General features: G+C 38.1%; 1 pseudogene; it reads right to left on the bottom strand.

Annotated features, from left to right (window-relative positions):
* Window positions 1–1,411: 1,411 nt before the first annotated feature.
* LOC100949722 lies at window positions 1,412–2,932 on the bottom strand (annotated as a pseudogene).
* Window positions 2,933–7,678: the final 4,746 nt, after the last annotated feature.

Raw genomic sequence — 7,678 nt, 5'->3', positions numbered from 1 at the left:
AAAAAAAAAAAAAGAAATTTCCTCTTGGAAGGCACACTACTAATAAATACACTTACTAATAAATGTCATTCACAAATCTACCCTTCTAAGCACTGATGCTAAGGTTAAGATTCACAAACTTTGTTTCATGGTCTCCTTTGTCAGTGTGGACATTAGAAAGATGCTATATAAAGAGATAAAGTGGGAGGAAATTAGTTCTTGCTTGTAAATAATTCCCCACCAGTAGAAACTGCTTCCAACCTCCACTTGCTTTTGGCATTCCCCAAAACAATCTCATTACCACCTTCTTTATACATACCATTAGCCATGTGATGTCCCCTCCTCAAATATTTGAGCTCCAGTGTATCAATATCCATATTCTTGAATCTGATATCCCCAAACCCATTATCTCTTTTGTATCCTCAACCATTACAGTGTAGTTTACTTGGTGCAGTTATTATCTGTGGTATATAACATTATTTCTTTTGTTCTTTCATTTATTTGTAAACAATTTCTTGCACTAAACAGCTGTAAACAATTTCTTGCACTAAACTCTACCTCATAAAGTGACTCAGGTAATTCTATTTTCCTGAATAAACCCTAACTGACCAGAAAGTCACTCTGATATTTACTCAGCTTCTGGTAAAAACCATTATTTCTACTATGAGGAACTATCTTGGCTGAAGATTACAGAGTACCTGAATTGTATATTTTAAAATAACAATTCTTAAAGATGAAAACCACAATTTTATAAGAATACATTTTATTACGATTAAAAATGAAACATGACAGGAAAAGATTCTTTAAAAATTACTCACATTCCCAACATGCAAAAACAACAAATGTTAATATTTTGATATAGTTACTATTATCTCCTTTTATTCAGATTGCTTCTGTTACCCAAATTCATGATCAAACTATATTCATTTTATATGTTGTCTTTTTTATCCTTCCAGTATGCCTTTAAAAACTTTTTCAACTTCTAACTGAAAATAGACGACTGTAAAAATCCCCTTTATTTTCGACATATAGAAACAAAGTGTTAGGAAATCTATCAATCACTATGCTCAAAACAGTACGTTTTTTAATTATAAATATATAATCAATTATGCATGCATAATTTTTTCCAAGTACAATTTTTTAATAAAGATAATTACAAAAGATGGAAAAATCAGCTCAGAAAGGCCAATTACTTCTTTAACAGATCAGTTTTTTGACATAATAACTGACATCAATTTTAAATACTATCACAGAAAGCATGGTGGAGAACAGAAATTTTGCTTCATATTTAGAAAAACTCACAATAAAACTTGCCAAGAAAAACAAAAATGAAAAAAGCCATTTGAAAATAAATACAGTCCATGCCAAAGTAGTATAAAATTAAGCCAGAAGTCTTCAAAAAGAAAACATTTTTTCCCAATATTTACTCTTTTTAATGACTTTTCTGAAGTTGGTGAGACTTTCAAATTCAAGGGTTGCTGAGCTGCTCTGATTTGGCTCCTTTGGCATCTGTTTTTTCACCACTATCGTCCTTGGATTTATCTTCTTCTTTAACATCTGCTTTTTTTGTCCTCTGTTTCCTTCTTATCTTCAGTACTAGCTTTCTTTGCTCCTTTCTTATAATCAGCCACAATTCTACGACCTCCTTCTCCTTCATCTTCAGAATCTGAAAATTCTTCATCACAAGCTATCCGCTTGTCTGATGCTCGAATAGAAATTCTCTTGTCTGACTCTTCTCCATCTTCATCTCCACTGTCTTCACAAATAGCATCTTCTGGAATAGCTTGCATTTGGACACCAGGTGCATGAGGCAACATGCGCAAATTTTCAAATAAACACTGTTTTATCTTTTCCATATATTCTGGAGTGTTCTGGTTTGTCATATTTGAAGGACTAATATGCAGTTTGAAGTCTGGTCCAAAATATTCAAAGTAATCATTATATGGCAACTTATTAGGAATCTCACAATCAAGGCCAACAGCAGTCTCTTATGTCCAACATCGAGCAATATTACAAATTGTGTAGCCACCTCCTCCAAGCATCAGTAAGGTAAGTTAAAAGTTTTTACAACTTCAACACATTTAGCATGACCTTTGACTGTTAGATTGAAACAATCAAGTCTATTACCAGATAATGAGTCTGCACCACCCTGTAATACGACAGCACTAGGCTGATACATCTCCATCACTTTTGAAATAATAGGCTTAAATATCTGCCCATATGACTCATCATCCATACCATCTCTCACTGGAAAATTGACAGCATAGTATTTGCCTTTTCCAGCACCAATATCCCTCAAGTCTCCCGTGCCAGGAAAGTATTCCCCATATTTATGGAATGATACAGTCATTACACGATCTGTTGTATAAAAAGCTTCTTCAACACCATCACCATGATGGATATCTATATCAATATATAAGACTCTCTGATGATACTTTAGTAATTCAAGAATGGCAAGCACAATATCGTTAACATAACAGAACCCTGATGCTTCTGATTTTTTAGCTGTAATCCTCCAGCCCAATTAACAGCCATATCAGTCTGTTGTCGGTTAAACTTCACGGCCCCAGCAACTGAGCCACCGGTTGAGAGCTGACAAAACTCAAAAAGTCCATCAAACACTGGACAATCCTCTCCAACATTAAATCTCTGCGTCTGCTTACTATACTCAGACATGTTATCTGGTTTTATTGACCACAGAAATTTGATACACTTATCACTGTGGTATTTTGTCATTTCTTTGGCAGTAGCTTTATGGGGCCTATATATTTCCATTTTTCTGTATAAGCCATAATTTAACAGCAAGTTATGGGTCATGCGGATTCTGTGCAGTTTCATGGGATGACCTTGCATGTAATAATAATTTCCAATATCACCATCGTAGTAGCAGCAAACTTTCTTCTTGCCGCCTACTTGACTGTACGCCATGGGCTCCCCGGCCACCGCCGCCTCCGGACTCGACTCCTGCTCCTGCTGCTGCTGCTGCTGCTGCTGTCGCTGCGGCTCGGCTGAAGAGAGAAGGGCTAGGGAAAAGGTGGAGGTGGCAGTCCCAAGGGAAGGGCAAGACGGAGTGGGGAGTGGACGGGGCACCGAGAGGGCTCCATACCGCCGGCCCGAGGGGCCCAGAGCATGGAGCCAGGGGTGGCAGCAGCGCCAACTCACAACACTGGGGAGGGGACACATGCATAATTGTTTTTATAATATTTACAACTAAGTTTACTTTCTCATATACATTTTAAAAACAGATTAACAGAAAACAGATTAACATTGTCAGCATTTTAAAAAAATATGTTCTCAGAATTGTATATGATAATGATTGTATATTTTTTCAGGAAAAGCAGTAGTACATTTTATACCATGAATCATAAAGAAAAAGACCCTTCCTCTGCAGCCTATAACAATTGTAAATAAGGCCAATTACTCACCCCCTATTACTGACAATTGCCTTTTTCAAGTGAATGTAATTTGCAGGAAAGATTCCCTGTAAAAGAGAAAGATTTCCAATTAGAAAAAAAAATAGTGATTAACATCTCACATATACTACAACAGCAATCATATTTCATCATGGAGACATAGATTTCCTAATATAGCAACCACTTTGCATGTTAATTTAAAAAGCAGAATTATATAAAGTATATTAGGTAGGAATTTCATGGCCATAGCAATCAAAGTATATACTCAAGAGACAACTGAACTTAAGCACTGCAAAAAATAAAGCTTTAAACTTAAATTTTAAAAGATTTACAAATTGGAGATCATCTATCAAATCACTCTCAGGATATAGTATTATATACAGAGGTCACCGTGTATCTCCAAAACCAATATACAATCATCTAACCAACAATTTACAGATTATCCAGCTCCGAGCTAAAGAAATAATTCTCAGACTCTAGCTAATATTTATATTCACAAGAATGAATCAATTTGAGTGCTTTGATAAATGTATTATTTTACTCTTTCCAACTGTTTCCACTTTGCTATATATTACGATGCGATTTCAATTTCTAAGTGATAAGAAGTTTTTGGTTTTGGGCGGGTTTACATTGGGGGGGTTTCAACTGGATTTTTTTGTTTTGTTTTATTTTGCTTTGTTAATAGCTCTTTTCTTTCTGTAACTCTACTTCCTGAATTCTGGCAATCCAACACAATCACAGCACATGCAAATACGTCCCCCAAAACCCATAAAATAAAGGAATGTATCCTTTTTTTTTTTTCAGAGAGTCTCACTTTGTCACCCTCAGTAGAGTGCTATGGTGTCACAGCTCACAGCAACCTCCAGCTCTTGGGCTTAGGTGATTCTCTTGCCTCAGCCTTCCAAGTAGCTAGGGCCACAAGTGCCCACCACAACGCCCAGCTATTTTTTGTTGCAATTTGGCTGGGTCTGGGTTTGAACCCATGACCCTCGGTATATGGGGCTGGTGCCCTATTACCACCCAGGACTGTATTCTTTTTTAAAAACCAGTTTTATAATCAACTTTTCACCCCTTTTCCTGATATGTGAAACTATCTTCATAAAACACAGATGGCCTAAATAGTTATTTATACTCTTTGGTCCACACTACCACCAATAGTAAATTCAAACAAGACTATTAGCAAGGGGAAGGGAAATGGTAGACTAGAAGCAGCCTGCCAGCATACCACTCCCAAGAGAAGCAAAAGCAGCGGCCTAGGTATAGAGCCCTCTTCTTTGAAACAACACAGTAAAATCACAGAGAAGCAACACCAGGTACTCAGTGTGGAGAAAAAAAGGTGACAGGGTGATGTATATAATAAGATCAAAGTAAGAGCAGGGAAGAATAGAATAGAGTGACAGGGCACCACACTCACCCTCCTGGCACTATGCAAGTTGTAAGATGGCTCCCTCCACTGCCATAGACCTATACCTAGTTGGACCAATGACTTGCCCAGAATCTGTGCAGAATCATTGCACCAGACAAAGGTGTGCTGGGGACTGGGCAGCAGGTAAAGCCATTATGAGATCTTGGATATATGGTGCCATGTTGGGAACAGGCTGGGGAGAGACTGGACTAACTAGAAGCCACCTTGAGCTATACTGTAACTGGGAGCCAAGTGCCCCCGCCTCTATAGCACAACAAGATCTGAGCACAGGAACTGACACAGTGCATCAGGCTCCAACCTGGGAGGCTTTGGGCAACTGCTTCAGCAAGACCTATGTGGAACAAAGAGAACTGGGCAAGCTCTGGGCCTCTGAAACCAACTTCTGCCCATGTGACTAGGCATCTGAGCAGTTTCCAAAGCGGCAGAACAGCTGCCACTTGGCCACAATTCTACCCTCCAGGGCATAACTGCCTCCAGCCTACTTAGCCCTGAGCCCCCCTCCAGGCTGGATCAGCCCAGCAGCCCAGATGACCCTGCTTCCCCTTCTCTGAGGTATAGAGCCCTCAGAGATTCAGAGACTCTTCTCAGAAACCCTGCTTGGGGTTCTTCCCTAGTTCTGGCTCTGAGGCTCCCATACCAGAACCTGTCACCACTTTTCTGTGCCTCTAGAGCTCCCATAAGGCTCAAGAGACGATCCATCCCTAAGACTTCAGCACCAAACCTGGACAAGACCCCATCCCAGAGCCTCCACCACCACTGCTGGGTCAGAGGAACTACTCCAAAGGCCAACACCATGCTAAGACAACACAGCCTCAAATATACCACAACCTGGTTCAAGAAAACACCCACAGCCCAAAAACTCACAAGTGCCTAGATAGCCTCAACCCAACTGCTACAGTCATCTCTGTAGGGAGATCATGGTTAGAGCAATCCCCACAACACCAGCCTCAGTGTAGAGAGTCTAACCCAGCTCTCAACTTGAACATCCTATATCTACCTACTGAATAATCCAATATCCAGCACAAATGGCACTGCAGCACAGGTTTGAGCACAGGTAATCATAGGTGAACAGAACAAATTAGAACAGCTACATTATAGGCTTCCAGTGCACATGCCCCTTATCTGCTGCATTAATATTCCAGAGAAAGGGGCAAAAAAGCTCCACCTAACAATATTCCCTTCTTCTTACCAGAAAACCTCAGAAACATTCCCTTCTTCTTACCTCAGAAAACCTTTTCTGAGTTCAGAAAAGAAGGTTCAAATGAGAAGAAACCAGAAAAAAAAAAAACTAGCAACATGAAAAATCAAAACAGAATGCAACCCAAAGGCATCAAAATGGAGCTACAGTAGTGAATCAAGCTGCAAATAACTATCAAAATAACAGAATTTAAAACATTTTTTAAATTTTAGAAAATTACAAGTGTAAAAATGTTTTGGTTCCATGATTTGTTTTTGTACAGTTTATGGATGACAAATAAGATGAATGGAATTGAAAAGCAAGTTGAAAACAACAAAAAGAAATCAAAAAATTAGGAAATTAATGACAAAGTCACTAAAAAACTAGACAACATAAGGAAGGATGTAAGAGAACGTAAAGAAATGAATGAATTATTTAGGAAATTTCAAAATACAGTGGAGAGTTTCAGCAACAGATTAAATGAAGGAGAGCAAAGAATCTGACCTTTAAAACAAGGTTCTCAAACTAACCCAGTCATTTCAAGAAACCATCTGACATATGCATTATAGGTATTCCTGAGAAAGAAGAGCCAAAAGCATGGAAAATCTGTTTAAGGCAATTATTGAAGAAAACGTCCCTAGTTTTCTATCACCATAGAGCCAGTAATCCAGATACAAGATGGTCATCAAACACTGGGAAGATTCCCAGCAAATAGGACATCTCCAACACACATCATAATCAACCTGGCCAAAGTCAAAATGAAATAGAAAATTCTACAAGCAGATAGATATAAGCAACAACTGATTTAGAAAGGAAAACTCCTTAAGCTAACACCAGACTTCTTAGCAAAAACCTTATAAGCCAGACAGGAGTGGGTTCCCATGTTCTATGTTCTTAAACAGAAGAACTCCCAGTCTAGAATTCTGTACCCTGAAAAACTAAACTTCACAATTGATAAGTCTCTTCTAGACAAGTGAACACTAATCAAATTTGTCACAACCATACCTGCCCTGCAGGAAATACTCAGAACAACATTATACACAAATCAGTACAATAGATACTCAATAGTATAAATCACCCAAAACAGTGAAAGCTCACAACTCCTATAAAACAATAACACAAGAAGAAAAACAAAGTAACAAGGTATTGCTACCCATTATGATAACCATAATGGCATCACACATACCAATTCTATCTCTGAACGTTAATCGGATGCACTCTAAAGATACAGACAAGATAAATGGATGAAAAACAAAGGTATCTGCTACCTCCAGGAGACACATCTAACCCACAAGAATGCAGACAGGCTTGATGTAGAAAAATGGGAAAAAATATCTGACACAAATGGAAACCAAAAGAGAACAAGTATAGCTATTCTCCTATCAGATAAAATTGACTTTAAATCAACAATAGTATAAATGACAAAGATGGTCATTATGTAACAGTAAAAGGAATAATTCAACAAGAAGACATAACAATCCTAATTAAAGTATATGTGTACCTAACACAGGAGCTCCCAGATAAATGAAACAAACTCAGAATGAAGCAAGGAAATAGCATCATAACTTCCAAGAATTTCAATACCCCAATATCAGAACTGAACCAATCATCAAAGCAGAAAATAAAGAAACACTGGACTTAAATGGAACACTAGAACAAATGAACCTAAGAGATATTTACAGA

The sequence above is a fragment of the Otolemur garnettii genome, unplaced genomic scaffold (genome assembly GCF_000181295.1).
Source record: "Otolemur garnettii isolate 467f Iridium unplaced genomic scaffold, OtoGar3 scaffold00179, whole genome shotgun sequence".
Taxonomy (NCBI): Eukaryota; Metazoa; Chordata; class Mammalia; order Primates; family Galagidae; genus Otolemur; species Otolemur garnettii.
Note: the sequence above shows the minus strand (reverse complement) of the source record. Positions and strands in the feature narration are given on the sequence as shown.